Genomic DNA, 21195 nt, shown 5'->3' on the forward strand with positions numbered 1-21195 from the left:
AGGTATTGGAGACTCTGAAGAAAGAGAAGCTGTATGCCAAGTTTTCGAAGTGCGCGTTCTGGTTAAGAGAAGTGCAATTTTTAGGTCACGTGATTAATCCGGAGGGGATAACCGTGGACCCAGCTAAGATTGAAGCGATAACGAATTGGAAGACTCCGCAGAATCCGACTGATATACGAAGCTTCCTAGGGTTAGCTGGCTACTATAAGAGGTTCATCGAAGGTTTCTCCAAGATAGCCGCACCGCTGACCGGTATGACCCGAAAGTCGATAGTATTCTGTTGGGGGAAGTTTCAGGAGGAAGCCTTTGAAGAATTGAAGAAGAGACTCACGCAAGCTCCAATCCTTACTTTACCCGATGGCGACGAGGATTTCGTTGTTTGTGCTGATGCCTCGCATCAAGGGTTAGGTTGCGTGTTGATGCAACGAGGGAAGGTGATAGCCTACGCATCTAGGCAGTTGAAGGTCCATGAGAGTACTTATCCGACGCATGATTTGGAGTTAGCAGCTGTAGTGCATGCTCTCAAGATATGGAGGCATTATCTATACGGTACTAAGTGTACTATCTATACAGATCATAAGAGTTTAAAGTACTTCTTCGAACAGAAAGAATTGAACATGAGGCAGAGAAGATGGTTAGAATTGATAAAGGATTACGATTGTGAGATTAAGTATTACCCCGGTAAAGCTAACGTGGTCGCTGATGCGCTAAGTCATAAGAATGAGGAAGTCATTGCAGTAGTGAAGTCATACAAGTTGATCATGAACCCGAGTCTTTTTGAAGAAATTGTCAAGGTGCAGTCGGAGGTGTTAGTAGATGAAGGGTTAGTAAAGAAAGAAAGGATTTATGGCCAGCAAGACGAGTTGATGGAAAACACTCATGGAGTTAAAACTAGGTTCGACCGTATGTGGATCCCACGCTATGGTGATCTTAGAAGTCGAATCTTAGATGAAGCTCATAAGTCAAGGTACTCAATCCATCCTGGAGCTACAAAGATGTACCAAGACTTGAAAAGAGATTACTGGTGGCCAGGAATGAAGAATGATGTAGTGGATTATGTTAGTAAGTGCTTAACTTGCTTACAAGTCAAAGCCGAGCACCAAAAGCCTTATGGGAAGATGCAACCGCTAGAGATACCTGAGTGGAAATGGGAACACATCACCATGGATTTCATAACTAAGCTACCTCGTACAGCTAAGCAACATGATACCATCTGGGTGATTGTGGACCGTTTGACCAAGAGTGCTCACTTTCTGCCCATACGAGAGGCCATCTCGTCAGAAACGTTAGCAAGCTTGTTCATCAAAGAAGTTGTAACCAAGCATGGGGTACCGTTATCGATCGTGTCTGATAGAGATACACGGTTTACTTCGAGGTTCTGGAAGAAATTCCATGAAGCTATGGGGACGAGGTTGAACATCGGTACGGAGTATCATCCTCAAACTGATGGACAGTCTGAAAGGACGATCCAAACCCTTGAGGATATGCTACGTGCTTGTGTTTTAGATTTTGGTGCAAGTTGGGATGATCATCTGCATCTGGCAGAGTTCTCCTATAACAAAAGTTACCATTCAAGTATTGGTATGCCACCGTTTGAGATGCTTTACGGTAGACGATGTAGAACCCCGGTATGTTGGGGTGAGATTGGTCAGAAAGAAATGGGAAGCCGAGAAGTGGTTCAGGAAACGTCTTCAAAGTTCGATCTGATCAAAGCAAGATTGAAAGCCGCGCAAGACAGACAAAAGTCTTATGCAGATAAGCGGCGACGACCAATTGAGTTTAACGTGGGTGACTATGTGATGCTCAAGGTCTCGCCTTGGAAGGGGATTATCCGTTTTAGGAAAAGAGGAAAGTTGAGTCCGAGGTACATTGGACCGTTCAAGATTGTATATCGTGTGGGTGAAGTAGCTTATAAACTGGATTTACCCGATGAGTTAGAAGGAATTCATTCGACCTTCGATGTTTCTCATTTGAGGAAGTGTCTAGCTGATGACACGTCTCAAGTGCCGTTGATGGACATTGAGGTTGATGAACAATTGAACTATATCGAGCAACCGATAGAAATCGTTGATCGCAAGGAGAAGCAGCTTCGTCACAAGATTATACCTCTGGTAAAAGTGATATGGAAACACCGCAAGGGATCAGATGCTACCTGGGAAGCCGAGGAGAAGATGCGCAAGTTTTACCCTAGTTTGTTTATGTAATAGTTAGGTTTCGGGGACGAAACCTCTTTAAGGAGGAGAGACTTGTAACATCCTAAAATTTGAATGATGAATAAAGAAAGCTATGTTTAGTGATTTCGCGTTATTAATTAATATCGGGTAAGGAGCGGATCATGGACTTAGATTAATTGAGATGGGTTAAATGAGAATGGGATCTAAGGGATATAAATATCCCCTAAACCCAAGATTTCTTTCATTCCTTTCATTTTCTAATACTCCAAAAAGAAAAACACACACACCACACACCACACTTCGCCGGCCGGACCAAGGGAAGAACCGGGCAGATCCAAGAGAGAGAGAGCGATTAGTGTGTTAACAAGTTAAACGAGATCCTAACAAGCTCAAAAAGGTATGATTCTTGATCTTTGAAGTTTAAAGATCCAAGCTTTTTAGTGTATAAGCGACCAAAAATGGTCGGGAAGCGTAGTGGGTGATGTTGAACCATAGGAAGGGTGTTAAAATCGCTCGAAATGCTGGTCAGAAACCGAACAGCGGCTGATCTGGACAACTTCCCCTGCAACTGGGCAACTTCGCCTTCAAAGCGATGAACTTCGCCTGCAAGCTAAGTTCGCCTGATGAACTTCGCCTGCAAGCTAAGTTCGCCTGATGGCAACTTCGCTGTAAAGTTAAGTTCGCCTAACTGGTAACTTCGCCTGAGGCCAAGTTCGCCTGATGACAACTTCGCCTGAAGCCAAGTTCGCCTGATGGCAACTTCGCTGTAAAGCTAAGTTCGCCTAGCTGGTAACTTCGCCTAAAGCTAAGTTCGCCTAAGGTTAACGTCGCCTAGAGCTAAGTTCGCCCGAGGGTTAACTTCGCCTAAAGTCAACTTCGATTAGAAAATAAATTAAAAATCTAATGAAAAATGTGTTAAGACAGTTAATGGAAATAAAATTTTTCCAAGCTGACCTGGCAGCTCGACACAAGCCAGGGGCTCTGCCCCTTGGACCCTACTAGGGGCTGCCGCCCCTAGACCCCGCTGCCAGGGGCGCTGCCCCCGGACCCCCGTTCGTTGTGGGTCATATAAAGATAGAAATACATTATGAGAAGTGATAGTTAATTGATACGTATACTTGTTATACAGTCAGCCGTGCACAACTGAAGAAAGGGATTACGATTAACGGTGAACATAACCGTGTTCAGGTGAGTTTCTAGCCCCATTTATATGTTTTGTTTTCGGGGCTGTGTGCATACTCAATATGTTTGTTAATACGCTTATCCTAAGAGATAAGTGTATGCCTTATGTGAATGCTATGATATGTATGAATGATTGCTTGATGGTACGTGAACGATCTTCGGATATTGCACGTACTGTCAGGTTGTAACGCTATGTGTAAGGTAAGTATGATATGTATGCTTATGTGTATGAACGTGATAAAGTTAATAAAAGAAGGAATTGACGGTTGCATGGTTGTATGGTTACGAAAAGGGTACCGAGCCCTAATAATACTCGAGGTATGATGTATGGTTGTATGGTAACGAAGAGGGAATCGAACCCTACTAATATTCGATAACTAGGGAACCGAACCCTACTAATATTCGAGGAAAGAGGGAAACCGAGCCCTAATAATACTCGTGGAAAGAGGGAAACCGAGCCCTAATAATACTCGTGGAAAGAGGGTACCGAGCCCTAATAATACTTGAGGAAAGAGGGTACCGAGCCCTAATAATACTCGAGGAAGGAGGGTACCGAGCCCTAATAATACTCGAGGAAGGAGGGTACCGAGCCCTAATAATACTCGAGGAATGTAGGGCGTAATGCTCTTTATAACGTAAGATATGAAGGTAAGTTAATACAAAGGAAAGAATGAAAGTATGAAAGAATGAAAGTATGAAAGTATGAAAGTATGAATGAAAGAATATAAGTTATGTGTATTGTATAGTGTATGATTAACTAGAACTCACTCAGCGTAGCTGACTTTTAGTATGCACGCAGGTGAGTAGGATGAGGCGGCTTGCTTGAGGAGACACGTGGCAATGAATAAGAGTCTGGCATCTGAAGACTTATGATGTTTTAATTTTAATGCTTTAATGTTGAAAGACAATGGATGTTTTGAGACAAGTTATGAACTATGTAATGTTTTATGAAAGTTTTATATTCCGCGTAAATGTTTTAATTAACTCTGATGTTTAGAACTGTGTTTATGAGTAAATCCAACGCAAAATTTGGGCTACCGGTAACGGGGCCTTACAAATACGCATAATCACATTATTTTCTTAACATTCATGTCATAATCAAGTTAGTTCGTTTAATAAGTTGCAGCAGAACTTGGCTCATAGGCCATACTCAACTTTAGTTTATAAGTTGCAGCAGAACTTGGCTCATAGGCCATACTCAACTTTAGTTTAGTAAGTTGCAGCAGAACTTGGCTCATAGGCCATACTCAACTTTAGTTTAGTAAGTTGCAGCAGAACTTGGCTCATAGGCCATACTCAACTTTAATTTATAAGTTGCAGCAGAACTTGGCTCAGAGGCCATACTCAACTTTAGTTTGTTACTATTGTGGCCCCCCTTCTGCCCACAACAGCCCCATAATCATCACAGACCACGTTATCCCCATGGCCATTACAGACCACGTTGTCTCCCAAATTAGTTATGTTTAACATTACATAACGTGTTTGTATAAACATGTTGTCACGTGTAATTTCATTATGTTTTGCAATTCGTATTATCTCCACTCAATATATCAATCAACGATAATAATCATCTTTCATCAGCACGTAGTCAGTCATTATGTTTGTAGGGACTTTTCATATATAAATGTTCAGATATTTTATATCCTGATCCGTGTTTTGATAAATAACGTGTATAAACATGCTTTCCACCCCAAAAGTTCATAAAATAGTTTAAAGAGTGGGGTCATGAAACTCACGGTTTTGTAGGCACTCAGTGCGAGATCATCACGGGGTTCGTTTCCCTTGCTATCACTTAGTCCCTATAGTCCATATTATAATAATATTAATATTTTAATATTATTATAATCTCAGTATTAAACTGGGCTGTATAACTAATCTGGGTATAGCTGGTACCCAGATTAGGCTGGATGTTGTTTAATGTCAAATAATTAAAACTAAACTTGGCTCAGATTCCCGTTTTCCCAGCTGGACCAAGTTGTTCGTTTACGCGTTCAGAAAACAGTTATGGCAAAATAAGCTTGGGTAAATGTATTGGTTAATAAAACGATTAAGTTATAAAGAATGATCACATACTGGGGTACCGGATTAGCCTCGGGGTCCGTTTCCGTTTATTCAGTTTGATTTAAGAAACGCGCACAATCTATCCGGATTGTCCAGGTTTTTCATAGAAAAGTTCGTTTTTACTTAATTAGTCCAAAAATATAATTTTTGATCACTCTTGGTGTTTTGATATTCCCGCAGGTTCGTTAGTCGCGAACTTGCCGGTTTTTATAGAAACTGAATTTGTTTAATCTTTAAATTAGCATAATGATTTAACCGTTAATCATTAAATTATGAAAATTTAGACACTTATCAATTAAAATATGTAGATTTTTATAAAAATATTTCTGGAATTATTTACTGATTTAATAATTTATAAAAATTCATTTTATCAGCTATATTTCGCCTGAAAATCGTCTTTTAACCCAAACAATTTCCAAAAATTTCACAAAATTTCTTGAATACTAAAATCATGTCCCAAAACAACCTGTATCAATTCCAGAATGTTAAAAGTCTGTTCAATATTCTTTTCGGCTCAAATTCGACTTTAAAAATTTGCATGAACGCATATGTACAAAACACCCTTAGACTTATCCAAATGATTTCAAAATTCATATGTGATCAAAATACATTAAATCTGAGTTCCCAGAAAAATTTCATAATTTTTTAAGTATTTTAGCTATTTTTCCCAAATAAACGTCCCAATTCGGTAATAAATTCACCAAATATTCTCGTATGGTCAAACAATTACCAAATTTTAACAGGGACTCAATGACATGTTCCCTGATGTCCCTGAAAAATTTCAAGGTCTAATAATATGCACATCACAACCTTAACCTAAACAGCTCTTAAACGAGTGTTACGGGTTTACCTTGTCGGTTTTCGATGAGTTTTGCTAGCTTAAACGACTTTCCGGGTCTCGGGTTGCAATCTCAGTGTGCCTACATATCATATAACATCAAACCAAGCATAAATCATCCATGTGACAGCCTTGATAATTAGGGTTTCGGTTTTGGGTTCAAACCGAACTTTCAAACCGTAAAAAAGTTATATTCATGTTCTAATCCGCGTTTTTGACCAAAAAAGTATATGTTCCTGGTTTGTAAACAAGTTTAACATCAAAACATGATTTTACTTGATTTTTATGATTTTTGGATGGTTAAACATGTTTAAAACTAATCAATGATTAATTTTTCATGTTTAAACTATGTTAATTAAGTATGAAATCAATGAAAATTAGAGGGTTTACCTCAAAACTTTGGCTGAACTTGAAGAACACAGCTGAAGATGGTCTGGTCTTTATGTTTAATGTATAAAATAGGTGGCTTATTCAAGAAGCTTTCAAGGTAATATATTTGGTAGAATAATGTAAGGGGGCGACCGCAAGTATATAAGGCCCATTGGGCCTCTTTTTGGCCCAATGGTGCCTCGGTTTTCATGCCACACGTAAACGTCGGTTCAAAATTTAATTCGGGTTCGGTTTTTCACAAGAAAACTAGTTCGAGTGCGAAAACCAGCGCGAAAACGAGTGTTTTTCAGCTTCTTTTTGTAAAATAAGAAAAACGTACTGACTCGTTGTAAAATTCCAAAATATTTTCACGGATTGCTTAGAACATGTCATATAAGTGTTTTATAAATCTATTTCAGCTTAACGGATGCTACAATGCTCGTTTTGATATTAACGATTGCGTTTAAGCTTATAGCGTATCGATAAACGAAACATTTTTCGTTTAAAGAGTTTTAAACGTACTGGGGCCTAAATATCAATATGTTAGCCTCTATAATATATATAACTCGTATATGAACCCTCAGTATATATATGGGTCATAATTAGTATCGGTCGGTTACTCGTTTAAGCACAACGAATTAACTGATTTATCGTTTACTTGTTACGTAATGAATATAGTATACCTCGTTTTGTCACGAATGTCACATATATCGCTTATAGATAGCACCCTGGGATATCCGGACCATAACCAGACCCGTTTGGTTATTCGTTTGTTCGTTACGCAATAAGCGGTTAAACGCTTATTCGAGTTTGTAAGTACTAAGGTGTACTCGGTTTTGCCACGGATGTCACATTCTCCCCCAGTTAAGAAATTTCGTCCCCGAAATTCAATATGCCAAATATGCTCTTTTTGGGGAAAATTTTATAATCATTTGTTTCGGAATTCATTTTTCTGTTTCCGAACACGTTTGATTCCCCGTTGTGGATTCCACTGAATTTTATTCAATGAGATTTTATTGTGTCGCAACTGTTTGATTTTCCTCGCTCAGAATTTTCACGAGTCTCTTTATAGAGTTTAGTTGTATAAAAGTTTTCAAATAATACTAATTCTGACCTGTCAGTAAGGCACTCGTTTTGATTCGATATATGAAATATCGGGAGTGAAATAATTTTGTTTAATACATTATGGGGTTAACTTTCAAGGCAATTTTGTACAGTGCTATATATTTTAGAATCAACTCACCGTTCCTCAACTCAACTAACAACTTTCAAAATTTGATAACTTCTCGTATTTCTCAGTATAGCCCTCTTGTTAGCCTTAGGCAGCTTTCGGTTTGTTATTAATATTACGAGCTTTATTTATGATTCTCGAAATCGAATCGGATTTTGTATTTTGGATGTCACCAATTTTTTTCAATTTTAATAAGATGGAGAGTTATATTCTTGCTTGTATAATATAGTATATTACCACTTGTATAATATTATGATGACTGTTAATGTACGAGGATTGAAATTACTGGTCTCACTTTCCTCTATTGTTTGAATAGTTTATTTGATTTGATTGTTTTATAGAGGATTATAGACCGTGCTAAGACCAATTAGGGATCTAAAATTTCATACACAATTCACCAAGAGCAAGATTTTGTTAAGGAGAGTTTTTCAGTTGGATAGTTGTTACAAATTAGAAGAAGGTATTTTGAGTGGATTAGTCAGGGAACTATCATTCAGCTTGAATTGCTTTCTTGGGATGTTTAAGGAACACATATTAAAGGTTCTATTTTAGTTTGTTTCCCACTTCCAATGGGGTATCTCGAATTGTTGTAGCATCTCCGAGGATCTTTAATTTTCCCCCAGAACTTATAATAGTGCACACTTTACAACACATGAGCCTATGATTCCTTCATAGATTTCGCTTGCATCTTTATACTAGTACTCAGTTTATCCAAACATCTGGCCTGACTTTTCCTTGTTCATCACTCAGTTATTAAGGCTACAAAATTTTGAAGTTCAAGTTTCGGTTACGGATAGTATAGTTTTCCTCATCCTTGTTTCATCATTGAGGTACTAGGTTTTTTTCCGTGTACGGGATCACTTCTTTATCTAGAAGAGGCAGTATAACAGTTCTATTTCTATATATAACCTTCAATTGAACTCAATTAACTAGTCCATACTGACTATTACACAATGACTCCTCACTTCCACCGGGAGTGCAAGGATAGGGAATAGCTACTTATTTAGGTTAAGAGGGTAGTTTTTCGAGTAATATAGTTAGTATTTATAGTCTTACTTTTGGTGGTTTCTATAGTATACAGAAATGTTATTTTACTAGACGGTATATTTTCCAAGGTAATAACTTGTAGGAACGAAACGTCTATCAGTGTCCGTAATAAATAAACTAAAGTATATTAGGCATTACCAGGAACGTACCTGTTACTACATTTGTTCTATCCGGTTTATTCACAATACTTGACCCCTAGTCGAGTTAGACGTCGATGTCGGTCCTTGCCTTTGTCTTCCCGTCACAATTGGGTTCAATCTAGGGAAGTCTTTCTTGATGTGCTTCACACTACCACACTCATAACAGGCATTACGGTTTATTATGGTTTGGTTTTGGTAGACTGGTTGTTGTCGTGTTGGTTGCGGTTGGGGTAGTTGTGAGTCCTGGAGTTGGGTTGGTGGATTTATAGTATTCATAACGGTTCTACAATTTCGGGCATAGTGTCCCACTTTCCCACATTTGTGACACACGTTGGTCCGACATTCACCAACATGATGATAACCACATTTTCCACATCTAGGAAAAGGCCTGTTATACTTATCTTGCTTCACATCGGAACTGATCATAGTGTAATTTTGTATTGCAAGGTGCACACATTTATTCTGTTGTCTTTCTTGTATTCCCGCTCTATAATTGGTTCGTTTTGTACCAGATGATTTCCCGGGCATTCTTAACGCACCACTTCTAATCAAATCAGAAGTTACAATGCCAGCTTGTAACACGGCATTTTCGAAAGTTACAGGGCCAGTTGAATTAACCAAACTCCTGACTTCGGGGGCTAAACCCCAAACGTAGCGTTCAGTACGTTTAGATTCTGGAGTAACTAACCATGGGACTAGACGAGCCAGTTCGTTAAAGCGATGGGTATACTCCAAGTGATCTGCACCCTTCATTTCTAGATTCCAAAGTTCTTGCTCTAATTTCTGAATTTCGTTTATCGGACAAAAGTGTTTTATCATAAGATTTTTAAGTTATGTCCAAGACATACGATTGGATGCCTCTAGTCCTCGAATTTTCACAACAGTATTCCACCACATTAGCGCGTGGTCTACAAATGTAGAAGTAGCAAATTTGACAATACAATCTGGTGGACAGTTAGTGATATTAATGATGGATTCAGTCTTTTCGATCCACTTTACCAGTCCATTTGGTCCTTCAGTACCGCTAAATTCCATAGGTTTGCTTAGCATGAAGTTCTTAAGTTGATATCCGTGTTGCGGGGGATTTTGATTGTTACAACTATGGTTCAAGTTCGGTGGGAGATTATCATTATTGAAAGTAATATTGGTATTCAACGGGGGAGTATTAGTTGTGATAGTATCGATATTTATCGGAGGAGCATTTGTGGTTGTATTAGTATTTGTTGGGGAATTAGTATTTACGGCCGCGTTAGCGTTCGGCACTTGATTTGTATTCATAGTTGTATGGATACCAGCAGCTAATTGTGCTGCTATTGTCGGAAGTACTGTTTGTAGTTGTCAAGCGATCATCTCGGCTATATCTGCCTCAGACAACATGTTTACTTTCTTCGGGGCCATTCTATAACAGTAACCAGTTATCCAACAATTAACAAAATTCACATACACTAATGATCACAAAAGGAATTACAATAACAATTAATCAGGTATTTCAATTAACACGTATATATCACACTGGTTTGTTCTCGAGTCTGAATACTAAGGATAGTATGTAAAATTAGCCTAGCAAACGCCAAAGTTTGCTTATATATTAAAAGTTGTCATCTCATGACAAGAAATTTTAACCAAATAGGGGTCAATGTTTGTATTAAAAATGCCCAAATCGTCCTCCATATTAGCATAGCGTACCACCATATGCTTGTATGGAGTATCAGAAGCTATACACGACAATATCATACTATCCTTATCTATCAAAGCACGCGTTATAACAATTATAAATAGTTCACAACTTATACGACAATTGTTCCTATACGATCCCATTATTGGGAAGCTGTTTTTTGTTTGGTCTCTCCTGTAGGTAGATATTTGCTCATTACGAGTTTAATCAGTACTTTATAATGGGAATGCACGTGTACATTCCACCTGACTTCTGAATATTTGTTAACTATAATCGTAAAAATATATTTTTCGCCAGGTCATTCAGTTTTCATAGGCATGTCGGACTTAATAAAAGTAGTAGTTTACTAGTTGGAGGTAAGTAGGTTCCATTCCAGTCGGGGCACGTCATCATTTCGTGAGCATGAGATTTCTCTCCTATAATAACCAATTGGAATAGCAAAATACAGGAGAGGTTGGAGGTTGTCTTTCATAGATTGTTCGAAGAGTTTGCTAGTTAGGGAGGTTCATCAGAGTTAGTTGTACTGGTGATACGTAAAGGAAATTACTATTATTAATATTTCTTAATATTATTAGTACATTATATGTACTGGTAGTAACGATTGCTCATATTATAATTGAAAATTCAGTTTTGGTAATTATCATATTTATAATTTGATAAATCGGGCTCATCACTAGGTATTTTCCCTAGGGATGGTGTTTGTTTCTGAACAACAGAATTGGAAGGATGACCGGAAAATAGTTTAGATTAATGTCAAAGGAACCAGTTTATAAGATAGGATTGGATTCAAACTGTGGAGTATTATATATATATATGTCTTATTATATGTAAGTCACACCTCCAACGGTTCGTTCCCGGGCCTTATATATTAAGCCCCTTTTGTGGTTCCGTCACATCACCAGATTTAGTTTAAACTTATTGAAGCATTCTTGTATTCTCACTCACGGGCAACACCGGTTCTTCATCAATTGTAAAACTACTCACTTCTTTCGGTGCAATCACTAATCAGAAGAGAATGTTTTTTGATAGTTTTGATCCGCACAAAAGATATTATTAATTAGGGCAGAAATAAAATATTTTATTTGTTATGAACAGATATAATATTAATTACAATAAAATATAATATTAATTTTGGTAAGATATAATTTTGATTAGAATAGGAATTAATAGTGATTATAACTGAATATAATATTGGTTATAATAAGATTCAATGTCATCCGTAGTACCGTACGTACACGTATCCCTATACCTTGTCTCAGATAAGCACGTATGCACATGTCATATATACTTCACATCACCTTTATGCACGTATGTTGCCATTTTTACCTATCAATATGTTCCGCGACTTCTACCCGAATTCCCTCGTACAAGCAAATCTGTTATTACATTCCGGACCATAATAACTCACTTGCCCTTCGAGTTCATCCCGGCATCCATCAGTATCTATCGTTACTCATTATTAACTTTCCCAGTGATAATCGAGCCTACGGTTATATTATAGGTATACTATGGGATAACCTAATTCTTTATAACCAATGGCTCTGATACCAACTTCTGTCACACCCCGTTTAGCGAATTGCGGAAGCGTAAAACGGAAATGCAACAGATACAACTGGTATCAAATACATTGTTCATAAAGAAACATTACTAACTAATTTACAATTTATTACATCGTTCTAACATCTTTTACAAACTAGGTGATACAATTTAACCTGTTCTTCAATCACTTTACTTCTAACTCAAATGTCCACGACATCAATCACCAATCAGACACGTAACGCACAGGAAATTACTTCTCATATCTGATTACCTGAAAAGCATGTCAAAACAGGTCAACTACGAATAGTTGGTGAGTTTCATAAGTTTTAACGAAATCAGTTCTGCGCACCATACAGTCATAGTTTGTGTGTACGCGCGTATGTAAAAATATGTATTTACGGTTGTATAAATATGTACAGCCATATCCTTGTGTGTGCATATGCACACATGTAAGTTTATAATATAAATTCGAAATTTCGGTAAAATCGTGATTGTTTGTTCGTACTACCTGTTTCCAATTTCCGTGTTTAACCAACCACTGTGGACCCCCTTTCTCCCACAACGGTTCCACATAAACTCAACCACTGTGGCCCCCCTTCCGCCCACAACGGTTCCGCGTTAACATCAACCACTGTGGTCCCCCTTCCACCCACAATGATTCCATGTAAACTCAAACATTATATAGTGTACACGCAAATAATTAGTATATTCTACACATAGTATTTCCTACGGCTAATCACATAGCATGTATATAGACACATATACACATATAGTATTTATCATGTATCACCAAATACTGTGGCTCCCCATCCGCCCACAATACGCATAATAACATTATTTTCTTAACATTCATATCATAATCAAGTTAGTCCGTTTAATAAGTTGCAGCAGAACTTGGCTCATAGACCATACTCAACTTTAGTTTATAAGTTGCAGCAGAACTTGGCTCATAGGCCATACTCAACTTTAGTTTAGTAAGTTGCAGCAGAACTTGGCTCATAGGCCATACTCAACTTTAGTTTAGTAAGTTGCAGCAGAACTTGGCTCATAGGCCATACTCAACTTTAATTTATAAGTTGCAGCAGAACTTGGCTCATAGGCCATACTCAACTTTAGTTTGTTACTATTGTGGCCCCCCTTCTGCCCACAACAGCCCCATAATCATCACATACCACGTTATCCCCATGGCCATTACAGACCACGTTGTCTCCCAAATTAGTTATGTTTAACATTACATAACGTGTTTGTATAAACATGCTGTCACGTGTAATTTCATTATGTTTTGCAATTCGTATTATCTCCACTCGATATATCAATCAACGATAATAATCATCTTTCATCAGCACGTAGTCAGTCATTATGTTTGTAGGGACTTTTCATATATAAATGTTCAGATATTTTATATCCTGATCCGTGTTTTGATAAATAACGTGTATAAACATGCTTTCCACCCCAAAAGTTCGTAAAATAGTTTAAAGAGTGGGGTCATGAAACTCACGGTTTTGTAGGCACTCAGTGCGAGATCATCACGGGGTTCGTTTCCCTTGCTATCACTTAGTCCCTATTGTCCATATTATAATAATATTAATATTTTAATATTATTATAATCTCAGTATTAAACTGGGCTGTATAACTAATCTGGGTATAGCTGGTACCCAGATTAGGCTGGATGTTGTTTAATGTCTAATAATTAAAACTAAACTTGGCTCAGATTCCCGTTTTCTCAGCTGGACCAAGTTGTTCGTTTACGCGTTCAGAAAACAGTTATGGCAAAATAAGCTTGGGTAAATGTATTGGTTAATAAAATGATTAAGTTATAAAGAAGGATCACATACTGGGGTACCGGATTAGCCTCGGGGTCCGTTTCCGTTTATTCAGTTTGATTTAAGAAACGCGCACAATCTATCCGGATTGTCCAGGTTTTTCATAGAAAAGTTCGTTTTTACTTAATTAGTCCAAAAATATGATTTTTGATCACTCTTGGTGTTTTGATAATCCCGCAGGTTCGTTAGTCGCGAACTTGCCGGTTTTTATAGAAACTGAATTTGTTTAATCTTTAAATTAGCATAATGAATTAACCGTTAATCATTAAATTATGAAAATTTAGACACTTATCAATTAAAATATGTAGATTTTTATAAAAATATTTCTGGAATTATTTACAGATTTAATAATTTATAAAAATTCATTTTATCAGCTATATTTCGCCTGAAAATCGTCTGTTTATCCCAAACAATTTCCAAAAATTCCACAAAATTTCCTGAATACTAAAATAATGTCCCAAAACAACCTGTATCAATTTCAGAATGTAAAAAGCCTGTTCGATATTCTTTTCGGCTCAAATTCGGCTATAAAATTTCGCATGAACGCATATGTAGAAAACACCCTTAGACTTCTCCAAATGATCTCAAAATTCATATGTGATCAAAATACATTAAATTTGAGTTCCCAGAAAAAAGTTCATAATTTTTGAAGTATTTTAGCTATTTTTCCCAAATAAACGTCCCAATTCGGTAATAAATTCGCCAAATATTCTCGGATGGTCAAAAAATTACCAAATTTTAACAGGGACTCAATGACATGGTCCCTGATGTCCCTGAAAAATTTCAAGGTCTAATAATATGCACATCACAACCTTAACCTAAACAGCTCTTAAACAAGTGTTACGGGTTTACCTTGTCGGTTTTCGATGAGTTTTGCTAGCTTAAACGACTTTCCGGGTCTCGGGTTGCAATCTCAGTGTACCTACATATCATATAACATCAAACCAAGCATAAATCATCCATGTGACAGCCTTGATAATTAGGGTTTCGGTTTTGGGTTCAAACCGAACTTTCAAACCGTAAAAAAGTTATATTCATGTTCTAATCCGCGTTTTTGACCAAAAAAGTATATGTTCCTGGTTTGTAAACATGTTTAACATCAAAACATGATTTTACTTGATTTTTATGATTTTTGGATGGTTAAACATGTTTAAAACTAATCAAGGATTAATTTTTCATGTTTAAACTATGTTAATTAAGTATGAAATCAATGAAAATTAGAGGGTTTACCTCAAAACTTTGGCTGAACTTGAAGAACACAGCTGAATATGGTCTAGTCTTTATGTTTAATGTATAAAATAGGTGGCTTATTCAAGAAGCTTTCAAGGTAATATATTTGGTAGAATAATGTAAGGGGGCGACCGCAAGTATATAAGGCCCATTGGGCCTCTTTTTGGCCCAATGGTGCCTCGATTTTCATGCCACACGTAAACGTCGGTTCAAAATTTAATTCGGGTTCGGTTGTCGCAAGAAAACTAGTTCGAGTGTGAAAACCAGCGCGAAAACGAGTGTTTTTCAGCTTCTTTTTGTAAAATAAGAAAAACGTACTGACTCGTTGTAAAATTCCAAAATATTTTCACGGATTGCTTAGAACATGTCATATAAGTGTTTTATAAATCTTTTTCAGCTTAACGGATGCTACAATGCTCGTTTTGATATTAACGATTGCGTTTAAGCTTATAGCGTATCGATAAACGAAACCTTTTTCGTTTAAAGAGTTTTAAACGTACTGGGGCCTAAATATCAATATGTTAGCCTCTATAATATATATATAACTCGTATATGACCCCTCAGTATATATACGGGTCATAATTAGTATCGGTCGGTTACTCGTTTAAGCACAACGAATTAACTGATTTATCGTTTACTTGTTACGTAATGAATATAGTATACCTCGTTTTGTCACGAATGTCACATATATCTCTTATAGATAGCACCCTGGGATATCCGGACCATAACCAGACCCGTTTGGTTATTCGTTTGTTCGTTACGCAAAAAGCGGTTAAACGCTTATTTGAGTTTGTAAGTACTAAGGTGTACTCGGTTTTGCCACAGATGTCACATAGGGTTTGTTTGTGAGACTGAGAGGTGATGTAGCTAGATTGAGCGAACCTTAGTTGTGTAATCTTTCGTTAAGTTAAGTTAATAAATTTAGTCTAAGTAATTTCGGTCAAGTTGAGAGCTAATTTGAAGTCTAATTGCTTATGTTGAGAGCTGCCATCTGGTCATTCCAAGAAAACTCTTGAGCTACCAATCCCCTCTCGCTCTCATTTTAACCAGTTTCTTTATCTCCTCTTCCATTATTCAACGTAACCAATGTCCATTCTATGTTTCCCTCATTGGTTGGATTCGTGAACTCACAAGCAAAGTGACCAGACTCGTGACATGTATAGCACCTCAGAGTATCTTTATTAAATCCCACCTTCTGGTTAGCTAGAACATTCCAGTTATTTCTTCTTGTTCTTATGGTATACTTCTTTGCTCTAAACTCCAGCAAGAAAAGCATTAGAGCAATTTATGAAACCTTCCATCAAGGTAATGTTTTATTAAGTCTCCTTTGAGATATGAGGAATCTGAGGGAGAATGACTGGAGGAAGCAGTATTTGTCTGGGGCTTAGTAGCAGGAGCTGGTTGATGAAAGAACACGGGAGTTGGCTGTGGTGGTGGCTAAGAGGTTGGTTATTTTGATACTAGAGAAGACTTAAACATTGAGAAAATAATTTGAGACTGCTGTGACTGAGAATATTGATCCTTAGAGGATTTGAACATAAAGAAGTTATATTGTGAGATGTGATATTAGAAGCAACACTGTATCCGACCGTATTATAAGTACTTGAATGATTTATGGCACGCTGCTTATCATCTATGGCACATGATTTAATGATTGTTATTACTTCTGACAAGGTTAGTATGGCAAGATCCTTTGTCTTCTTAATCACTGCAACAATTATGTCCCAGCTTTGTGGCAGGGAGTTGACCAGCTTATTATTTGTTTCAACAGAGGCCAGGTTTATGTTTGCGGATCGCATTTCAGTGACTTGTGATATAAATCTCTGAATTTGTGTCTCCAAATACTCTCCCAGGACATGATTGAACATGTTAAACTTCTGCCGTAACACATATTGTCAGCTTCTTCTCATATCCTAATTTCCATCATACACTTCAATAAGAGCTTCCCATAACGCCTCAGCAGACTATAGCTCTCTGAATCCGAAAGAAAATTTCAGGTGAAAGTTTCATTGTTAAAGTGGCAATAGCCTTTTTATCCTCTTTAATCTTCTCATAGTCTGCGTTGACATACATTTCGACAGGCATCACAACTAACTCATCAGAATTTTCCCGTTGATAAGAAATAATTTGAGGACCCCGGATGATGCTCCTCCATATCTTTGCATATTTCATTTTCACATATTTTTCAAATTTGAACTTCCACTCGGTGAACCCCTGATGAGATAGTAAACAAGGTACACGAGTAGCAGTTCCCATGATTGAGTCCAACTCTTGATATAGAGCAGCATTTGAGGATGTGTTAGTCAATTGGTCCATTTTAAAACTAAAGTCCAAAGTAAGTAGTCCAAAAATAAAGACCCAATAGAACAAGCCCAAGATCAGGGAACCCAACAACTAATGCCCATCCAAATCCAAAGACTGAGAACCCTGATGATTCACCGAGAACCCTAAAGTCAACCGAAAACCATGAAAATCAACCGAGAACTCCCAAAATCTCCTGAGAACACTGAACTTTTTCCGAGAACGATTAGGAATGCTCGAGAACGACCAAATATGACCGAGATCACACAAAATTGGCCGAGAACAATAAGAAGATGCCGAGAACCCTTGATTACAGCCCGAAAATGATCAAAACTTATCCAAGAACACCCAAAAGATTGACTTGATATACTTTGAAAGTAAATCAAATCCCGAGAATGAGGGGATTTGAATTTACACCAAATATTAAGTCAAATCTATCCCAAAACAGTCTCAACCAACCCCGATGAAAACGAAGAACACTGTTTTAATGATTTCTAGAAATCTTTCAAAGTTGATCAACCAAAAGCACAATGCGAGATTAATGATATCACCTTACCCAATCCTAGAATAGGTCTATAGGCTCTTATACCAATTGTAAGTCCCGCGAGAGAATCTTTCAATGTGATATCACGCAAACTCGTTGTTAGGCGAAATCTATCAACAAATGGATTCAATATAAAGCAAATAAACACAATAAGAACACAATAATAACGCTTTAAAACACACATTTATAACGTCGCATGCTTAAGCCTTTCGTAAATGATTACAAAATGATTTTACTTCTCTCGTCCCTTTCTCTCTCGTGAACGTCCAACCAAAAATAGTTAACATTACATCATATATATATACGCATGCTAACCCCGAGCCCAAACACACTAAGCCCACCGAAATCATGGATTTCGGTTTACATCTAGTATACCAAAAATAAGCCCAATAACCTAAGCGTAAACAATTAAGTGTGTCCATTCTTCTAGTCCTCTACCAAATTAAAATTTATGGTGCCCATGAAACCGTCCAGCTTTTCATCCTAACTTGCCACTTACATATACCTAAATTATTTAAATGGCTATCGAAAGACGAACAAACTGCGGAGGCCGTTGAGATCGAGTTTATGAAATAATCAATATCATAAGTATAAATATAATCTAGACAGTTTTATCGGTCCATTATATATTATATTAGATATAATCCAGATTATGCCCATGTTTGTGAGTTTAACATTAGAAATTAAAAGATCATAGTAAGTTCTTTAAATAACTGTTGTTGGTGTTAAATAAGTTAAAAGATTCACATCCAACTTGCAAATCAAAATCAATAACTTTAACCTATTGAGTCTACATTACAGACGCAACCACTTAAATGAATGCAAGATATAATACTTTATTACAAGGTCATGGACTCATGGGTTCAAGTGGAAGTTAATGAATCATAACCGACCATACCTATTTCGACCCCTACAAAAACTTCCCATTTGACTAATTAGCCAAATGCCCATTTTGCCACTTTCAATTAAAAAGGATCTCTTCTAACAAGTACAAGGAAAGCATATAAAGAAGTCTTTATATATTCAAAAACTTGAGTACGTTATTTGCACCAAAATGTAATGAACCAACCGTTTTACCATTTGATGTAACAGCTCCGTGCTCCGTCACATGATTTGTAATTAACATAAATATGTAGTTAAAAAGAGTTATAAGTAAATTATGATCTATGCAGTTCTACTTTGACTGCAAAATCTAACAATAGATTTGAATAAAAGTACAAAACCATGCATTATTCAACATGAAAAACGACGAAACAGTTTCCCAAATACTGAGAATTTGTTATTTATCCAGCACCACTCTTTCAACTTAATCCGTAATCACACAGTTAGAGACTAAATTTACACCTTAAATGATAAAATTAACATTAAATACTTGATAAGCTAATGTTCCGGAACCAAAAATGAAATCAAAAGGGAATCAGTGATTCTATAAATTCATTGAACTCAATGAATACCTGAGCTCGTCTAGCTAGAGCTTGGATCGTTTTACTTGCGTGAGCTAGAGCTAGATTCGTTTAACTTACGAGAGCGAGAGCTCCGCTTGATTCAAGCTCTTTTTCTAAATGTCTATTTAAAATTATATGAACAAATACATAAAAACAACGTAAATAACATAAAATTGAAATCAATCAATGATTCTATAAACTCATTGAACTATATATAACATCAAAATTAAAAATGATAGTAGCTTTGTAAAATAAGCTATACTAACAAATAAATTTCCCTTACAAAAAACGGTCATACCTTTATCCCGAAACCCTTTTAGCTTTCTTAAATTATCTAAAAATATTATTTAACCATACAAATTTAGCAAATAATAAACAAAATCAACCTGGTTTGTTTGAAACCAGGATGATTGAAGATTTCATCAAACCCTAGGGTTAAAAACTCACACAGCCATACAGAAGGAAGATGATGATGATGATTACAATTTGGATTCGGATTAGATATATGGACAATATGAGAAGTTGAAAATGATAAGAGCTGATTACTCATTAATTTGAAACTGTCGTTTGTGTTCCCCAGTGATATTGTTTGCTCATTCATTGGAATTAAATGGCAAGTTAATCAAACCATTAAATTGTCCGGCAAACACTTAGTTTAATTGTCGGCTACCGAAACAAGAAGCATTTAATTTTACAGGTGTCTTATTTGGATGGGTTGAATTACTATTTTGTCATATTATATGCTTTATAGATAATATAGATATAGATTATGATTTGTTAAAGCGTATAAAGAAGATATATCGACTTGGGTAATTAATACGTATTTATTTTCTTAATCAAAGTAAATAACCTCATTTAAAATAAACACTAACTAAACCAAGAATGTTGTCATGAATACAATAAGATAAAATCAAACTTTAATTTTTCGATTAAAAGAAAAATACGGATGACATTGAGCTAAATGAACACAATGTTGGTTGATTAAAAGCATAACGTATATCACTAATCTGCATAAGACAACTAATTAGCAAACAAGGTACGGATCCTTACCCCTTCCTTTGTTATCTATTTCGATTGTAATTAATAAACCTTGTTGACTAACAGCTGGAACTCTTAACATCTATGTGTTTCATGGTTCTTACAATTATTTGTTTCACTACAACAAGAACTATGAAACCTAAATGTTTCAGGAAGGTAATATGAATTTCAAACATCTTGGGAAACAAAACATTGATAATGTATCCGGGTGTGGTGGATACACTATGGTACATCCTATATATAAACGATCAGCAATATTGGCAGGGTATCATGAACCAAGATTTGCCGGTTTCATGTTACACTTGGTTTTCCAATATGTTATACGTTGGCTAGTAATATATTAACTGCATGTTCATTCATATTCAGCTTATATATCTTGTTATTGATATTTAGTTTTGCCTTAAAGCATGTGATTGAATTATGACTATACTGTACTCATTGTCGCATTTTCCGATATTAATGTTTAATTATTTGTTTGATTTGACGTTTTTAGAGCGTGCTTAAGGTATTCTATTGAAGTACCATTTCATTTGTTGTATTATGTTACACGAACATTCC

The sequence above is a fragment of the Bidens hawaiensis genome, unplaced genomic scaffold (assembly GCF_021521415.1).
Source record: "Bidens hawaiensis isolate Kalapana, Puna unplaced genomic scaffold, B.hawaiensis_p1.1 tig00001093_1, whole genome shotgun sequence".
Taxonomy (NCBI): domain Eukaryota; kingdom Viridiplantae; phylum Streptophyta; class Magnoliopsida; order Asterales; family Asteraceae; genus Bidens; species Bidens hawaiensis.